The 18,281-nt window shown below is 51.5% G+C and overlaps 1 protein-coding gene across 3 annotated transcripts in view; it reads right to left on the bottom strand.

The window, feature by feature from the left end:
- Window positions 1–18,281, bottom strand: part of NRBP2 (nuclear receptor binding protein 2) — a 345,299-nt gene that overhangs the window by 163,688 nt on the left and 163,330 nt on the right. The window lies entirely within an intron of this gene.

Here is an 18,281-nt window from a genome sequence, read left to right as displayed (position 1 = left end):
AAACGATATCAGATAGACAAAAATTAAAATCAGTTGAACTAGAGATACTGAATTTTAAAGTTGTAAGTAAAATTAGTGGCAAGTAGCAGAAAGCACCAAGTGTGGGTATCTGGTCGCATTGGACCGGAACAAAGTCACAAGTTAGGTTGACCGTGATGGAGCACATGCTGAACACAGGACCAAGTTCGGCCAACTGGGTGGTGAAACTTATCTCCTTGATGTGAGGTCTGCTGGTGTTTCTTTGTAAGGCTTTGTGTCGCTCTGTGTCGATTCTGGTGAAGCTTTCAGGTGTGCGGTGAGGCTTTGCGTCGCTCCGATTCCATTCTGATGACGCTTTCAAAAGTGCAGCGAGGCTTTTCGGGACTTCGTATTGTTTGGCGTCGCTTCCAATTATATGGACAGCTGGGCAGCAAGCCTTTGCAGGGCTTCATGTCACTCTTCCTTAGATCCGGTGCAGCTTTCAGATGAGATCTGTGTGGCTTTGCACTTCCTGCGTCACGATGCACCATATCTTTAGGAACTTTCAGTTAGGCAGGGAGGAGAGTTCTGTGATGCCAGACAAAGGTTCATGACCGGGGTGCAATTCTTGGAGATCAGGGGTCACTACAGCAGAGGCCAGCAGCAGGGCTCAGTCAGTGGTCGTCAGCTGGCCAGTTGCAGGGCAGGCCTCTTGAAGCGTTTAGTGTCTCTGTAGCTCAAACAGGGGGTCAGCCAAGTGAACCTTGGACTCATTCTGGGTAGCCTGGGACCAAGACAAGTAGGCCCTATCTTCCTTCTTTAGACAGCAAGGCAGTGCTACAAACAGCCAGGAAGTCCTTCTAGCAGGAGGCAGTCCTTCTTCTAAATCTTACACAGGTCCAGGAGTGTTCTTTTGAGTGGTTCTGAAGGCCCTCTTTTTATACCTGGTGTCAACCTTTGTGTGGGGGGAATATTGTGCCCCACCTCCAAAACTAGTTCTCTCAGTCCTTCCCCTTCCACTGGTCCAGCCTTCCCAAACTGTCTAGGTTAACAAAAAAAGCAGGGTAGGCCTGGAATAAAGTTCCTTTGTGTGTGATGTAGGGAAATCCCTTTGAAGTTTAAGAGAGGTTGGGTACTGCCTCTGCCCAGACATGCTGCCCTATGTTCCCTTTGTCTCACTGTCTGGACGCAATATACAAATCCCAACAGCTGAGCCATTCACATTCATGTGACCCAGGGCACTGGCAGGAAGACACAGTTTGTTTGGCAAGAAAATGCCACTTTTATAAAAGTGGCATTTTCAAAATTGTAACTTAAAATACAATATCACCATTAAAGAGGAATTTTAAAATATAATCTATTTGAGTGCAAACAGCATATCTTGATTTTCAATCTGAAATTAGCACTTATCAAATGTAATAAGGTAACCCACTGTTGTTAGTCAATGGGAGAGACCCGCTTTCCAACCATGAAAAAATTACTCCCCAGCCGGGACATGTGAAACTTAAGTATACATGTCCTATTTTTTGTAAACAACTTTTTATTAGGTTTAGTGGATCACTCCAGCATCAATACACAGCTTGTTCGCCTACAACCTCAAGGGCCGGCAGCCACCACCTTCAAACAACCAAGGGCGAAGGCCCGGAAGATCGCGGATACATGCCATGTCCCCAGCACAAGTACAAATGCAGTTCCACCATGTAAAAGGTCCCCCGCTCCCGCCAGTCAAATCCCGACAGCAGTAACCACCCTTACAGCGGGGGTAGTTCCCTGTAGAATGTTGAAATCTGGAACTCTCTCATGGCTTCTAAGCCTCACATGTAATTACCTTAAATGCGCCTAGGCCCCCCGTCTCTTAAGCAAAGCCTTGTCCAGGCTGTCCAACCCCGGGCGAGTGCCCCACCATTCCCACCTCACATCCAGCAGCCCATGCTCACACAGCCGGCTTGCAATGACAGGGGCGTTGGTCCATAAAAGCACAGCATCAGACACTAGGGGCCTATAAGGCATGGAGAGACTTAACCGCTATCGGGCGAGTCGCGTCCATATGGAACCGGCAACCAGGCATTTCAGATGCGGCAGGAATAGGGTGGGGCACTGGGCCCCGGGGGCAGTCCCTGATGCCAAGAGTGTCCACAAGACAGTCAACTAACTGAGGGGGAAAGTGAGACATCAGTGGGAGAATAGGAAGGGCACTGACTAGGCGAGGGGGGGGGGGGGGGGGGGGGAGAAAGGACGGATGGTGAGAGGGTCAGTCACGCTACTACTAGGCTTAAACGGCAAGGGCCGCAGCATCCCGGTTTTGCAGATTCGGGGTCCCCTCACCATTGGGGTGGGGGGCGGCAGTCGGCGCTCCTATTCCGTCATCTGACAACCCCCAGAGACCTCCTGGACCCGCAGGGCAGACAGCGTCCTCAAAGAACCTCAAGGCCCGCAGCCGCGGTGGCTGCATTCGAGCATGCTCCAACCGCCCTAGGTGATCTACCAGGGGCTTCCAAAGTTTCCTATATTGAGTCTCTCGGAATTGAAGCCGGGCTGTGAGCAGCTCCATCGCCACCACCTGCTACAAGCGGGTAAACCAAACGTTTATGGAGGGCGTCTCAGCCTTTTTCAAGTATAGTGCCACCGTCTGCTTGGCGGCGCCCAACATGTGGAGGCTAAGATGTCGATCACGCCCCGTCATGGCTCTCGCAGCCACTGGCCTGAGGCCCAGAACAACCACCAGCGGATCCGCAGGTAGGGGGTACCCCAACACCCATTTGATATGACTGAGAATCTCTTTCCAAAAGATCGCTAGGAGGGGACAGGTCCACCAAATGTTTATAAAATCTCCCGGCGCCTGCGTACAGCGCCAGCACAGGGGAGACGTCTTAGGGAACATCTTCTGGAGCCGAACCGGGGTGTAATACCATTGAGTCATCACCTTATAGGCTGACTCCTGCTGAGGGATGCTGCGTAGAATTTTAGGGATGTCCCTCCACAGCCTCGCCCATTGAGAGGGGTTGGCACCTGAGCCAGGAACAGTCTGCCACTTCAACTGATATAGATGAGGAACTGGCCGCTGTGCATGTTGCAATACCCGGTAGACACGCGAGATCAACCCCTTATATGTGCCGAACGTACGTGCTAGCTGTTCGAACGGCGTGTAGGATCGCGTGGCCGCCTGCGTCAGGAAGGAGCCCTGAATCCAGTGCCGAAGCTGGATGTATTGGAACTTGTTGTTCTCCGAGAGCCCAAATTCGTGCTGGCATTGCGCAAAAGACTTAAAACTGCTCCCCGTGAAGAGGTTCCCGATCGTCCTACAGCCAGTCTCCGTCCAATTGGCAAAAAAGGGTGGACGACACGCAGGGGGTAACTGCGGGTTGCGCGCAATTGGGGTGTGAGGGGATGGAAAGGAAGTGAGGCCCCTGCGGACCGCCACCTTGTCCCATATCTCCAGGACCGTTCTAGTGGGGACAGCCAGGTAAGCGCTGCGATGGCGCGCCTCTCTAGGTAACCAGGCATGGTCCCACAAAGGGCGGCAGGTGACTGCCCGATCCATGTGAAACCACACCTTTTCACTCTCCCATGCCCCCCATTCCAAGACGTAACGGAGATGCGACGCCCAAAATATTCAAGAAGGTTCGGGCACGCGAGGCCACCCCTGTCTCGGGGGAGCATCAAGATCGTGTTAGAGAAACGCGGTTTCTTCCCACCCCATATAAACGCCACAAGCTCGCGTTGGAGCCCCTGAATCTGGTGTTCTGGGATCGGCGTCGGCAGCGTTTGGAAGAGGTACAAGATCTTTGGGAGGATGGACATCTTCACCGTGTTGAGTCTACCAAGCCAAGATAGCGGCAGGGCTCTCCACGTACGCAGGTCCGTCTGCACCGAACATTTATACTCCTGCCAATTGGCCTGCGTCCAAGTAGCCAGGTCCGGGGTCAGGTTCAGGTCTAGGTAGCGCACCGACTGGGTCGCCCATTGATAGGAAGCGCAGGTCCGGAGCGCCAAGAGATCCCCATCTGGGATTGTGATGTTGAGGGCCCAAGATTTCGCATGGTTGATTTTGAGCCCGGACGCCCGTTCAAACTCTTGAAGCAGCAAGTGGACCGCCGGCAGGGAGTGTAGCGGATCCGATAGGGTGAGAAGCAGGTCATCCGCGAAGAGGGCGATCTTATGCTCCATCCCTCGAAGGGAGATACCACGGATATCGGGGGACCGGCGTATCATGATGGCCAGGGGCTCCACCACCAGGGCAAACAGTAGGGGGCACAGGGGGCAGCCCTGCCGGGTACCTCTACAGATGGGAAAGGCCTGCGTGAGCTGACCGTTCACTCGTACCCTAGCCACCGGCGAGAGATAGGGGGCCATGATGCACGCCACCATCTTCGGGCCCAGACCCACCCTCCGCAGAACCTCCCGAAGGAACCGCCAGTCTACCCGGTCAAACGCTTTCTCCGCGTCAAGCGAGAGCAAGCATGCCGGTATCCCCCAATGTTTGGCTTTTCCGACGATGTGCGCTATGCGGCGTACATTGTCGGCCCCCTGGCGGTGTTGGATGAACCCCACCTGGTCCGGCTCGATGAGATTGGGCATGTGGACACTGAGCCGTTTGGCCAACAGTTTAGTGTACAGCTTGAGGTCGATGTTTAACAATGCAATAGGCCGATAAGAGGAACAGAGAGTATGATCTTTCCCGGGTTTCGGGATAAGCGCGATTTCGGCCATTGCCATATCCGTCGACGGGCCAGTCATCTCATCGAACGAGTTGAAGAGGCGAAGAAGATACGGTTGTAGTCGTGGCCAGTAGGCGCGGTACAAGGATACCGGCAACCCATCCGGGCCTGGCGCTTTACCCAGCGGGATATCACGCAAGGCGCCAGCCATTTCTTCCGAGGTGATGGAAGCCTCAAGAAGGCCTGACTGGTGCTCACCTAACGATTCCCAGACACAGGCCCCCATGGTAGAGGCTATCAAATCCGGCGCTGGGGTGTCAGCGGCATATAGAGTCGCGTAAAAGTCGTGGAACATTTGGAGCTTGGCCGACTCCGTGGTAGCCCAGGATCCGTCCACCCGCTGCAACTTTGCGAAGGGGGCCGTGGTCGCCCGCGTACGCAGGCGTCGTGCCAGCACGGCTCCCACCTTGTCCCCGCCCGCGTAATAACGCTGCTTGAGCGCCAATAAGGCGCGCTCCGCCTTATTCGTTCTGTGCGCCCGGAGCTGGCCTCTAAGGATAGCCAGGCGGCGTTTGTGTGTCATCAACGGACGCTCGTGATCCATTCTCTCCAGCAGTTTGACCTCCCTCTCGAGTTTGTGCTCGTATAGTCAAGTCTCCTGTGCTCTCGCGGCCGCGATAGCGGTGAGAGTGCCCCGTATGGTGGCCTTGAAGGCATCCCACAAGAGGGGAAGGGGAGTCCCTGGCAGGTCATTATCAGCAAAGTAAGCTAGGATAGCGGCCTGGACTTCCTCCCTGTCTACTGGGTCCCGGAGTACGTGGTCTGGAAACTTCCACCGACTCGAACGCGGGGGGCCGGTGCAGCGCTCGTGGAGACTCAGTTCCACGTGGGCGTGGTCAGAGATAGAGATGCTGGAGTGCGCTGCCGTTATGATGTCTTTAAGCAGGGAATGCGAGACCAGCAGCAGGTCTATACGAGAGTAAGAGCGATGCGCATGCGAGTAGTACGTGTAGTCTCGCAGGCCTGGGGAATGGTAGCGCCAAACATCTACTAAATTGAGGGCACTGAGGGAGCTCTTCACTGCCGCAGACATGGCCCCCACCCCATGAAAGGCTCCCCCACAGCGATCCAGCTCTGCATCCCACACCAGGTTGAAGTCCCCCCCAACTATGAGATCTGTGTCAACCTGCTCTAAATGGTCCCTGATCAGCCTGCGTAGGAAAGGATCTTGGCCCTGGTTGGGAGCATAAAGGTTACATAGGGTTAGTGTGCGATGTCCCCTCTTGACCTCAACCTTTAAGAATCTACCCTCATTGTCCTGTAGCACCTTAGAACCCCCCGGGTTGAATCCCGCCCTGCAGAGAATGGCCACCCCCGCCGTCTTGGTAGTAGCCGAGGCCCAGAACTGTCGGGGATACCGAGGGTGGGCCATACGGGCCACGTCAGCCTTAAGGAGGTGGGTCTCCTGTAGGAAAATTATGTCAGGTTTCTGGAGCAAGAGGTACCGCCACACTTGGCGACGCTTGTTGGGCGAGTTGAGCCCTTTCACATTAAGGGAAAGGACCTTCCAGCACGGCTCAGCAGACATATTCCATATCCCCCAGGCTTGCTATGACCCCCCAAACCCCCACCCGTCAGCACGCCCCCCCCGCCAAAAGGTCACCCAGGGTAGGGAAAGATAGGGGGAAGGGAAGAACCCAAAAACACAACACATACTCTGAACCGGCCAACATGGCCAACATGACCTATTCCAGTCTAGGGAGTAGCCAGGCCTCGCGGCACAGGCTGTCCCAGAGATGTCACTCTCCCATGTATAGGCGTGGGGGTATGTCATCGCCCGACCATGAGACCGCAGCACCAAGAGCCCGCTCCGGGCCACCGCCTCTCCTGTGGAGACGTCGTGTCGATTAGCAGGCCCAGGCGCGCCATCGCGGCAGAGCGCCGAATACAGGAATGATGGAGCCACCAAAGCGGCCGCCGGCCCAGCAAATCAGGAGCACACACAATGTAAGCGCTGACATCCCGGAGAGGTGGCCTCCCCAAGAGGTCTCATTTGTGGGGTGACGCCTGCGAGCCCATCAGCGACGATCCCCCCTCTAGGGATTTGATGTGCTGGATAATGTCCTGCTTATCTCGTGATGATCTGCTGCCCTCCGGGGAGGAAGGGTGTCGGGAACGGCGCACCGTAGACCATTGCGGCTTCTGGGGGGCTCTCCGAGCAACAGGGCGCCGTGCCGGACTACCCGACGAGGAGTCCAGGATCTGGAGCAGCTGGGCTGCCTCACGATAGGAGCGTAGCACTCGGCGCTTCGATTCCCACTGGAAGATGAGGGCGAAAGGATGGCCACACTGGTAGCGGATATTGAGATCTCGCAGCTTGTCCATGACGGGTCTGAAGTCTCTACGGCGACGAAGAGTCATGGAAGCCAGGTCCTGGAACAGCTGAATAGGCGTGCCTTTATAGAGGATTTCAGGTTTGTCCCTGGCTGCTTTGAGTATCGCTTCCTTCTCTACGAAGAAGTGGACCCTCGTCAGGATGTCAGGGCTGAGCCCAGGTCTCCCAGGCGGCCCCGAGACCCTGTGCGCTCTATCCAGGGCCAGCGGCGAAGCATCATCGTCCCCGCGGATCTCCTGGAGCAGGTCCGCCACAAATGTCATGATATCCTCCCCTTCGGCCCCAATCGGAACACCTCTAATGCGAATGTTGTTCCGGCGCCCTCTATTTTCCAAATCCTCCTGCTTGATCTGGAGCTCGACATGCTGTTCCTCCAGGGTCGCCAGTCGCTGCCATAGGTGTTCCTGATCCTCCGTGCGGGCGTCCAGGGTCTTTTCCATGTCGTCGACGCGGTCCCCCAGGTCACCCACCTCTTTCCGAAGGTCTTTGACGCAGGCCTGGACTTCCGTGCGAAGGGACCCAATCTCCGTCTTGAGCTCCTGCATAAACAGCGCCATGAAGGACTGGGTGACCGGCTCAGCGGAGGCACCCCCTTCCGATGAGGCAGCACTCGTCTTTCCCCATAAGTCCACGACAGATGCGTCCTTGGAGGGCGCCGGGGGCTCCTTCCCGGGCTTTGTGCGAGTCCTGCTGCAAGCCTGTCCGTGCTAGACCCCTTCGAAAAAAAGCCAAGCCCTCCCGGCTGGCAGACGGAGAGTCGCGCAGGGGGCCAGGGGTTCCAATTCAGCAGCTGCGCGTCCACCGGGGCCCCTCCGAGGATCCCGCTTCCCGTTCTCTCTGTAGGGGGGCTCCGCAGTGTGTCAGGTCAAATCCGCCTCGAGGCTCCCAAAGTCTGCGCTGGTGCCCCCGCTCCCTGCCAAATGTCCCACAGTGCCCCGTGCCCTCCAGCCCTCACACTCCTGGGCCTGCAGTCCCCGCGCGGAGAACCCCAGCTAGGGCAAGACGACCAACAGCCTAGGGGCCCGGTGGCGGCCCCCGAAATCGACTCACCGCACACAAGTTGGCGTCGTCCTGTAGCTCCGTCGCCGGCACTTCACGGGCTCCTGCCCCGGCCAAGCCAGTCGCGAGGCGCCGTGCAGGCAGAAAAGGCGGCAGCCGGTCACCCTCCGGGTCCGCCGAGCTGGCAAAGGTCCCCAGCCAGCGCGCAGAAGGCCCCCGGTGGTCGCAGGGGCAGCCCCGTGCCCCGCCGCAGGATACCCAGGCCGGAGCCCCAGGACAAGGCTCTCCACCGGCCCACGGTCCGAGGCAGCAGCTCCGAAGGTCTCCCGGCTCCAGCCGCCCCAGGGGCCACCACACCACCAGGCTCTAACCGCTTCTCAAGGCCGAGTCAAGAGGCCGGATCGGCTGGCACAGTGCTCCCCTCAGCTCTGTTCCCGGCTCTCCACAGTGTTCCGCCCCGGTTCACCAGACCCCAGGGATGCCGCAGGCGAGACCCCCGGACAGCCCCCACGGCCCCAGAAGTCCCAAGGGGCACCAGCGGACCGCCAGAGGGCTCCCACTCACCGGGGTCTCCTCGAGGGCCGACCACGTCCGCTCCCGCCTCAGGAAATGGCGGCCAGGTCCTCCTCCGCTCCGGCAGAGCAGCGTCGGCTGGGGTGTACCGCTCAGAGCGCCTCTTAAGTAGCAGGCCCCGCTCCGGCTTCGCTGTCGCCGCTAATGCTGCGGGCCCGGCCTCCACACCCCTGTCCGTCGGCCCCGATGACCAGCGCCGCTGTCTGCCCGCCCGGGAGGAATATCAGCTTGGGGGCAAGATGGCGACCTCAACTCCGCCAACGGGGGTCCCGGGGATCAGTGCCCCAGGCGGTCCAGTCTGGCGTCCGCAGCACCCCAGGGCAGCTCCGCGGCACCACAGGGCAGTTCCGATGCAGTCGTCCCAGGCCTCCGGTCACTCCCCCACCGCAACTGCCGTGCGCCAGGAGCTCCGGGCGGATGGCGGGCAAGATGGCGGGCAGTGCAGCGATCTCCGCGCCCTCGCCCCCTCAGGATCCGGCGGTCTCCGGTCACCTCCGAGCCCCGCACCAGGTGCCCCGGCAGTCAGCCCCACACAGGTAACGATCTGGGCCCGGGTCTCGCCGCAAAACCGCTTAAAGATGGCAAATGGTCACAGCGGCGGCCCGGAGCAGAAGCGGCACACGTCTCACACCATTCCTGGCGAGACCACGCCCCCCCCTGTCCTATTTTTTAAATGCAATGCACTCTGCACCGTGAGCCTTTATGGCCTACCTTAGGGGTGACTTATAAGTATTAACAAGCATTTGCAATGCAATAGGTCTCGCATTTGCAAAAGTTTAAGCTATTAGCATTGTAAATAACAATGCCTTTTATTTCTTTTTAAAAACAAAACCATAAATAAAAGGCATTGTCATTTACAATGGCAATAGCTCAAATCGCGTAAATGCGAGATCTATTGCATCGCACGCTCTAACACAAGGAGCACAGGTTGTAAGTCCCATTTGCCTGAATTGTGTGCTCCTGAGCAATACGCGTTTTTACCCCTTATCTCCGTTATTTGCCTAAACTGCATGGCCTTGGAAACCAATGGCTTCAAGCACTGAATAAAAACACAAAAACGGACGATCTGTTTCTTCATCAGATTGCAGGCTCCCCGAGACCCACAAGCCACAATAGACACTTGAAGGATGAAAGGCACAAACCGCATTTGGTCAGAGTGGGTCCCAATTAATGTAGATTTTCAATCGCACGGACGGTTATTTCTGTTAATCTATGCAAGCACATCAAGGGCTGCAATTTATGAGGGATAGATTTCCAACTTCTTCCTAAACGTTGGTGAATCTGTATTAAATACACATTTTTACCTGAGCATAGGGATTGAATCAGCCGAAGTGGAACGTTTAGACGCTTAATGGGGTAAGCGTTCTTCTCATGTACAAGGCTAACATAGGGGTGAGGGTGTGGCGTAACCACTAAAACTGCTGCCTTTGGCTTTTGGAACTGAGGAGCCAGGTTTGAGTCCCGGCTCTCGTTAAACAGAATGTGATTCTGAGCAAACTACATAATCTACCCGGCCTAAACCCTTGTACAATTAACTGGTGCTTCAACTGGTGCTCATGTAAAGCGCTCCGATACCTTCAGTTCATGTTGGCGCTTAGTAAAATGACTTTAAAAAAAAAGAAAGAACAGCATGAGTGGGAGGAGATAGGAAGCACAAGCAGAGGGAAGGGTAAAGCAGCACGAAGGAGCCAGAGGGCATGGAGAGTGTAAGCCCAAAAAAACAAGCAGGAAGTGGGATAAGGGAGGGGGTGGCAAATGGTGATCACTTTTGCGGCCGCTTTGATGTTCTCAGTGGCCGCGCGGCTCACTGAGAACATCAAAGCGGCCGCGAAAGTGATCAGCAGGCTGACAACTGGTGCGCGCGCCCGGCGCATATGCACTGTAGTTGGCGGCCCGAAAAGCACTAGTTTGCACTTACAAATCCCGCTTTCTATAGCTCTCGCCAGAGCAGCGCTAAAGCGCTAGCTCAGGCGAGACCTAAAAAGGTAGTTTTAGTCCTGGAAAAAGGTTTGTTGTGCCAGGTCGAAATGGTAGTTTAAAACTGCACACACTGACTGCAGTGGCAGGCCGGAGACATGTTTTACGTGCTATCTTGGTGGGTGGCACAAGGAGTGCTGCTGCTTACAAGTAGCATTTAATTTACAGTCCATGGGTAAAGGTAGTACAATTTACTAGCGACTTACAAGTAAATAAAATGTTCCAACTAGGTGTAGGCCAAGTTCACCATGTTTTAAGGAGAGAGCAAGCACCTTAGCACTGGTTAGCAGCGGCAAAGCGTACAGAGTACCAATGCCAACAAAAACGAGTTCAGCAAAAATGCAGAGATTGAAGCCAAAATGTTTGGGGGGGAATACCACGCAAGGATGTGTTTAGCGTTTAACCTTAAAGTAAGTTACGGTACGATGGGTGATGTAAGGAGGGTTAGGTTAACTTTAAGGCTTGTTTGGGTTAGAGGAAGGGGTGGTGCAATGGTTGAAGTATGGGATTAGGGTACGAGTTGGGGTAAGAGACGGTGTAAGGGAGACGATCTGGTTATTTTTAGGGGTTAGGCTAGAGTAATGTAATGTGAGAGGCATGATCTTGGGTTCCAGGTTGGGTTACTGTTAGGAATGGAGTATGGTTTAGGGTAAGGAATGGGATTGAGATTAGGGTATGTTTAGGAGTTAGAGATACAATAAAGTATGGTAAAAGGGATTATGAAAGGTGTTCAGGATAGGGTCCGAATGAGACCAGAGTTGGCGAGTTGTAAGGGAAGGTGTTATGATTAGGGTTGGAGGAAGAGGTAATCTTCGGACTGGGCTACGAGCTGGGGTAAGAGATGGTGTTAAGGTTTTTGGAGTTGCATTCAGATTAGTAGTGGTAGTGGAAGAAGTAAGGGATGATGCAAGGAGGAGGTTTGAGAGAAGGGTGGTCCAGGGGGCGATACAGGGTGTGCCCTTCCCATAAAATGGCAGAGACTGCATGCTGCAAGGGAAGAAGTGCATGGCTGAAGAGGAGGTAACTGGGATTAGGGTTAAGGCTTTAAACGTGTAGAATGGTTCTATATTGGGGTTACCTGTGATGCAATCACTGCATGGCTGTGCTTTCATTTTAAAGAGAATTGTTTTTGATGTGACATATCCTTTGGGCAGGACATTGAGAAAGAGAAGTATCGATTTATCACCTGCATGAGGGAAGTTGCCACCTGGCTGTCCCTTAATGGTCGGCAGTTAAATGGGAATACAACAGAGATCCTTTGTTTGGCAAAGCTCAGCTCCACCCGACAGGTGATTGGTGGCCTGCTGAGCTTGGCCCCGCCCCACCAGCACAGCCAGAAGCGTGGGTATCCCGTCAGACAATAAGCCATCAATGAAGGAGCAGGCCATGCCCTCCTGTGGCTCGTGCTTTGGGACAATGCGCTTGCTCAGAAGGATCTTTCAATGGCTTCCGCTGAGCTCTCGAAAAACCCTTATCCAAGCATGGATACGGAGCCGCCTTCACTGTGGAAATGCTCTTGTTGTAGCGTCTAACGAGTCCCTCCTTTCCAAGATGCAGGTGTTCCAAAACACTGCAGCTCGCCTGGTTAACACAAGGCCGCCAGGCACCCCCTTCGTTCCATTACTCAGAGCCCTTCACTGGCTCCCCATGAGGAAAGGAGCACTGTTCAAACTACTGTGCCCGACTTATAAAGCCTCGTCAGGCAATGGACCCAAACATTTGCAGGACAAACTCATTCTCTATCGTCCCAGCAGAAACTTTAGATTTAAAAATCAACTTCTTCTTTGCCCCCCGGCGGATTTGTACACCCAAGTACGGTGGCCGAGCCTTCTCTTATCTCGCTCCCTACCACTGGACCAGGCCTCCCTTGTTCATTAGCACAGGCACTCCACTGACTTCCCTGGCTTTAAAAAGCATCTTAAGACCCGGCTGTTCTAATGGCTGCTTCTTTATCGGTCTGTCGCCTCAGCGCCCAGATGCCCCTCCGGAGAGCCGTTGCGCTATACCAAGAATGTATTAACATAACAGAACTGATTAGTTTCCGTGAATGGAACACAGCGACCAGAATACATTGATTTGTTATCTGAAAGCCTAGGACAGGAAGTGACGTGTCCCATGAGGCCGTGAAAGTCTAGGACAGGAAGTGACGTGTCCCATGAGGCCGATTTATGCGCTAAATCCTAAAAGTATCAGATTAAACGTGCTACAAAGTAAACATGCCTTAAACAAATAGATGCGGCTGCTGGTCCCGTGGCTGGCGTGAGGCGAGCAACTCACAAGGACCTGCAGCCTCAGCCATCAAACAACATTCACCCACAGCTCACTGACGCGGACACACTCACTCATGCTTACTACAGTACATATTCCGAGGCTAAATTAAATCCCCTTGTATCGTTCCGTGGAAACCTCAGAAACCTGTTTTAAAGTCGCCACAGTGACGCCACTCCAGAGAAATGGCAGATTCTGCACTATACCGAAGCCATTAACATTTAATAACAACATGAACTAACATACAAGGTAACTTTTTAAATCGAATAGAAACTCCCAAGGGATATTTGGTTTTATGAACAGTTTAAGGGAACGTGTTTTCTGCAGGGCCTTTCTACAGATCTGTCATATACACTGTGCAAGACAAACACAGACAGAACAGTAAAGACCCCATTCAGAACTGTTTATGAACTTGTAATCCACGGAAGACCATAGCAACTGTGTAAAAACAACCGCATGACCACTTGAAAACACTACTTGCTTGTAATAAGACAATGACATCACCACTCGAGTGTAATACGTTATTACAGCCGAGTTGTCACATGGCAGTGCTTGCTGGCGGAACCATAGGACAGTTCAGTGAAAAGTAAGTGAAGCAGCAGACGTAAACAGTCCCAGCTGGCTCTCCACCTCTTACCTTTGAACAATTTCCCAGAAAATTCCCAGGCATCATCGGATGAAGAGAGACTTATGGCAACACGTCTCTGCATGGGGCCCCATTTGCTGAACTGTGGCCCCTGCTGACAGTCACCTATTACCCTGCTTCAACTTCACCATAATACCAACTGGCAGCTGCCTACTGTGGCATGTCTGTTCAGAGCGCAGATTACACTTTATTCCATATAAAGTGTGCCCACAACATCTCTTTTACAAGGAGAAAGACTGAAGGCCTCGATTACAAGTGCTCAGTTAAATGATGATGCACCGATAGAGAAGGGCGTTGATGTTAAAAGACGACAGGTCTCTTTTCACTTTAAATGTAGGCAGGGTCGCCCTGCTAAAATGAATGTCCTTAAAAAATGCCCAGTGAATGCCAGGACTTGTGCATTTTGGTGCAGAAAGCTTCAATTTTGCTGTGTTATTCCCCATTCTAACAGGGAATCGCGTAATTGACGATATTTATAAGATTTTTAATTTTATTTTCTTTATGTCATTTTTAGAGCGCATGAATGACCCCAACCGGGGTATCTCCGCGCTATGATGGCCCTAGACAACAATACCCGGTGATCAGAACAGTACGGGGTTTAACTGCTTTCTGAAGGATGTATATGATGGCGAGACGGAGGTGGATGGGCAGCTGGTTCCAGAGAAAAGGGGCTACATAAGAGACTAATGTTCCCCCCCAACCGAGTTTGTTTTATGCGAGGCATAAGAAGGAGCTCTTTGGACCCAGAGCGGAGGGTCCTGGAAGGGTTGTATCGGATACATTTATCTGTGATGTACCTATATATAACAATCCCGCTAATATAGTATTTTATCAGATGCAATAAATAATGCACAAAGACCAGAGTTTCTCAATTCAGAATTTAAAAGCGGCTAGGCGGGAGGGTGCTGGTATGAACTATTTTATGAGGAATAAAACTTTTTATGATGAATAAAATACTCCTACCATATGTTATATGGATATTGCAAGTCACAGGGGAGGTTTGTGAATTTAGAAAGGAAGCCTGCTTTGGCCTCGATCCTCTATAGGGTCACTGAACTCCTTGGCACTTTGCAATACATTTACAGGGGAACGTTATCTTATTATATGGCACATAAAAGGTTGGGTTTCAGCATAAATGCACCAGAGCACTCAAGAAAAAAGGCTTTTGAAGCAAGGGAGTCATTCCCGCATTAAACACACGCATAATAAGGGCGCACAAGCGCGGATGTGAATAAACTCACAGGCGGTGAAACAGGAGCATGCCGTAGAGTTGAAATACAGGAGGAGTCACGGTCAAGTTATCACTGACCGTGCTCATTTGTTATCCAGGGACAAATCAATCAATTTGTGTCTGCAATTATCATGCTCTAGTTAGGCACTATAATAGTGTAGTGTTACAGAACTATTGTTCACTAGGTCAGTTTTCTGCCATCCTAGACAGTATTTTCTAGAGAGAGACACACAAGTGATGGGTCCAAAGATTGAAGTCCACATGCAGTGGCATAAATGCGCCTGCATTTACTAGCCTTGACACTCTAGAGGCGCTGACTTGAAAGATGGACCGAGTTAGCAGTAGACAATGCTTCAGATATGGCACTGGAAGCAATTCTTCTCTACCTTATATTAAGTCGTCAAAAAAGGTTGATCTAGAAAACAGATCCAAGATCTAGAATCTTACAGATATTAGGATTCCTGGAAGTCTGGGTTCAATTCTCTCCTCCTCAGATATGGTTTGTGATTGTCACTTTTCGAACCACAAAGGGTGCAGTTCTGAAAGCTATAAATAGCTTTTATGGTTTTTCACTGTAAGAACATGTGCAACATTAAACTTTTACACGTCTTACTTTAAAATACCATGCACCCCGCCTTCTTGGCAATAAGCCTACCTTAGGGGCGATTTATTAATATTTAAAAGGAAGCTTTTGGCCTGTCAAATGGTTTAATTTGACAGTTTGAATTGTCAGTTTCAACCCGCCCTGCCAGGCTACAATGCTAGGCCTGGGGTCGGGCCTGCTGTGTCAGTGCTGTGGCTGCTGCCGCCCACTGCTGAAATTGACCTTACAGGCCCTGACTACACTTGGTACCATAGCTAAGGGACTTGTAGGTAAGCTGAATGTGCCAATCAGGTGCATCATGTTTAAAGGAGGAGCACAAGCACTTTACCACTGGTTGGCAGAGCAAAAGTGCACAGGGTACAAAAAAGCCCGGGTGGCCCGGCAGAAAGGAAACATTTCAAAGAACTACAAATAGAACCTTGAGACTGGCTGGGCCGGGTCACAGAATAAATGGATGTCACTTACCCATTTCACGCGTGTGAGAACACGCAAGAAACACCTGGCCCCGACACATAGAATATAAAATAATATTAATAACCTCTTGCGGCACTGTTACAACCTGAAGATTAACCTGTCCAAATACCAGTCTATACAAGTAATCCTGTTCAACAAAATGAGCGATAGTCTATCTAAGAGTTATTAGATGCGGGGAGCAAAAAACTCTTCACCACAAAACTCGAACTCCCTAAATACCAGAGTAATGATTGGTCCTCCTTGCCCAGTAGCATTTTTAACAACGCAAATATAAAGGAGATTAGGACTCCCAACCGCATCTATGGTCCGTTCTCTCCCCGTACGTCAAGGCGGCCATCGATGGTCTACATAGCCCTTAGCTATAACGTATTTAAACAGAGTAGCTTTATATCTAAATAGGCTTACGTCAGAAATAGGAGCAGGATAAACAACAGGTGTCGCTGCAGGTGCCGCTGCGGTCCTGATAAACGTCACCCACTGGCATTCTGTCTTAAAGGACAGCCTTCTATGTTAAGTGATTGCTGTATAGTGCCTTATCCAAAATATCACAGGATTCGAGCAGCTTGATGCTAGTGCTTGTCAAATATAGTGTGGGTGTCTATTCCACATTAGTGCGCCTGGCACAACGACGGTTTTGCCCCCTACAGTACAGTTCAAAAAATGCAGTACAATAAACATGTTCCTCCTATGGTGGAGGCTAATTTTCCTCTTTCAATCGGTAAGAGGCCTTAAAGTGTATCGATGGGCGTTTATGAGTCACTTCCTCAAGAATGATTGCTAATGGCTAAGGGATCAGTGGGCTGGTCAAGACAGCTTGTCCGGCATGGTCTTGGAAAAGGGGACTTTTTAAGCAGTGGGGGCTGCCACGGAAGAGTAAGGGTGGAGTGGGGGCGTGCGGTAGAGAAAAAGAAATTCACCTACCTGGCTGTAGGCCGCCGCCTCTCCTCCATTCTCTTCTGTTGACACACAAAGACTCTCAGACTCCCCTAAGCCAATCACGATACTGCTGTTACCAGCAGGATAGCAACGTTATGATTGGTCTCAGCTGCCTGGTTCAGCTCTCAGACAGGGAGTGGAAGCCTGTGTAGGTTATCCACCCGGCTGTGCAATACAGAAGGGTGGTCCTTGGTCCCACTCCTAACCCCTCTGCCCTCGAGCCACCCAGAGTCTGACTTGCCCTACTGCCAGACAACCTCAACTGTTTCCTAATCACAGGTGCCTTTAAATGTTTTTTTTAAAGCGTGATTTGTGGAGGTCCATTACCAAAAACTTGGCATAGAAGGTTGACTTACGGCGTGTTAACCCTGAGCAAGGTTCACAAAAATATGCCCAGTGGTGGACAAGGAATTATATGAATGAATGAATGATGGACAATGAGCACTCTCGCATTCATCCCAAACCCCAAACCTCTTCTATGAGCCCCAAAATAACCCTTTCTAGACTCTTCCCTACTCTACCCCTTCTTGCACCATCTGATACCTCTTTTGCTATTTAGATCTCCCAAACAAGCCTTTCTAAACCCTTCCCCCTGACTCTCCCCCCTCCATCTCCCCTTTACTCATCCCAGGCCCCCTCCTACTGCTATGAACTAAAAAAAAAAAAAACTTTCCAGACCCTTCCTTTTTCTATCCTTCCACTATTCCTTTTCAATCCAAATAACAGACTAATCTGTTCACCGGTCAAATTATTACATATTTCACTATATTAATTCACCACTTATCCTTTAGGGCCTCCGGAGTAGCGCGCTACTCACCGAAATAGCGCTTAAACACCTCATCAGAGGTAACAAGCACTATATAAACGCAAACCTTTCTTCTCTCAATTCAATTCAAAAAACCTTTATTTCGATTGTTTAAAATCATAAAAGTACATAAATAAAACAATTCATATGATGTATTCAGTCAATACAATAACCGTAATAAAAATGAAAGTGACATACTGTTTTATCAACAAATAAGGCCCCCCATTTTATTTATAACAATTAATCTGTGTTGTTACATATCAGTTTCCTACGGATTAACCACATTGCAAGTAAAAACCTGGAAACTGTTACCACGACAAGTGGATTTAAATCACTTCGCAGAACCCTGAAAAAGTCAAGGTAGCTCCTAATACCCAGATTCAAGCAAAGCTGAATAATCCATTTCTTCCGAATACTGGCGTATGCTGGGCAAAAAAGCACAACATGTATCATAGTTTCCTGTTCAGATGAGCATCCCGGACAGTTGTGCTCAGGGGCACCCACCCATTTATCAGTAAAAGAATATAAAGGGAGTGTCCCATATTTGAACTGTAGAAACAGCTTCTTTGCTAGAGTGGGCTGAATAACATCGAGGTCAGGTACAAAGGCGTAATAACACTTAACGTCCAAAAACAGATCGGTCAGGCTAGAAGGCCTGACTAAACGGTAAGCTTTAGTGAGAAAGTAGTCTTGGAGTGTAAGGGCAAGACTTTTTTTGGAGATGCCTAAGATGGAATTCTCTGGATTAGTCCAGAGA

The sequence above is a fragment of the Triturus cristatus genome, chromosome 5_1, assembly GCF_964204655.1.
Source record: "Triturus cristatus chromosome 5_1, aTriCri1.1, whole genome shotgun sequence".
Lineage (NCBI taxonomy): Eukaryota > Metazoa > Chordata > Amphibia > Caudata > Salamandridae > Triturus > Triturus cristatus.
Note: the sequence above shows the minus strand (reverse complement) of the source record. Positions and strands in the feature narration are given on the sequence as shown.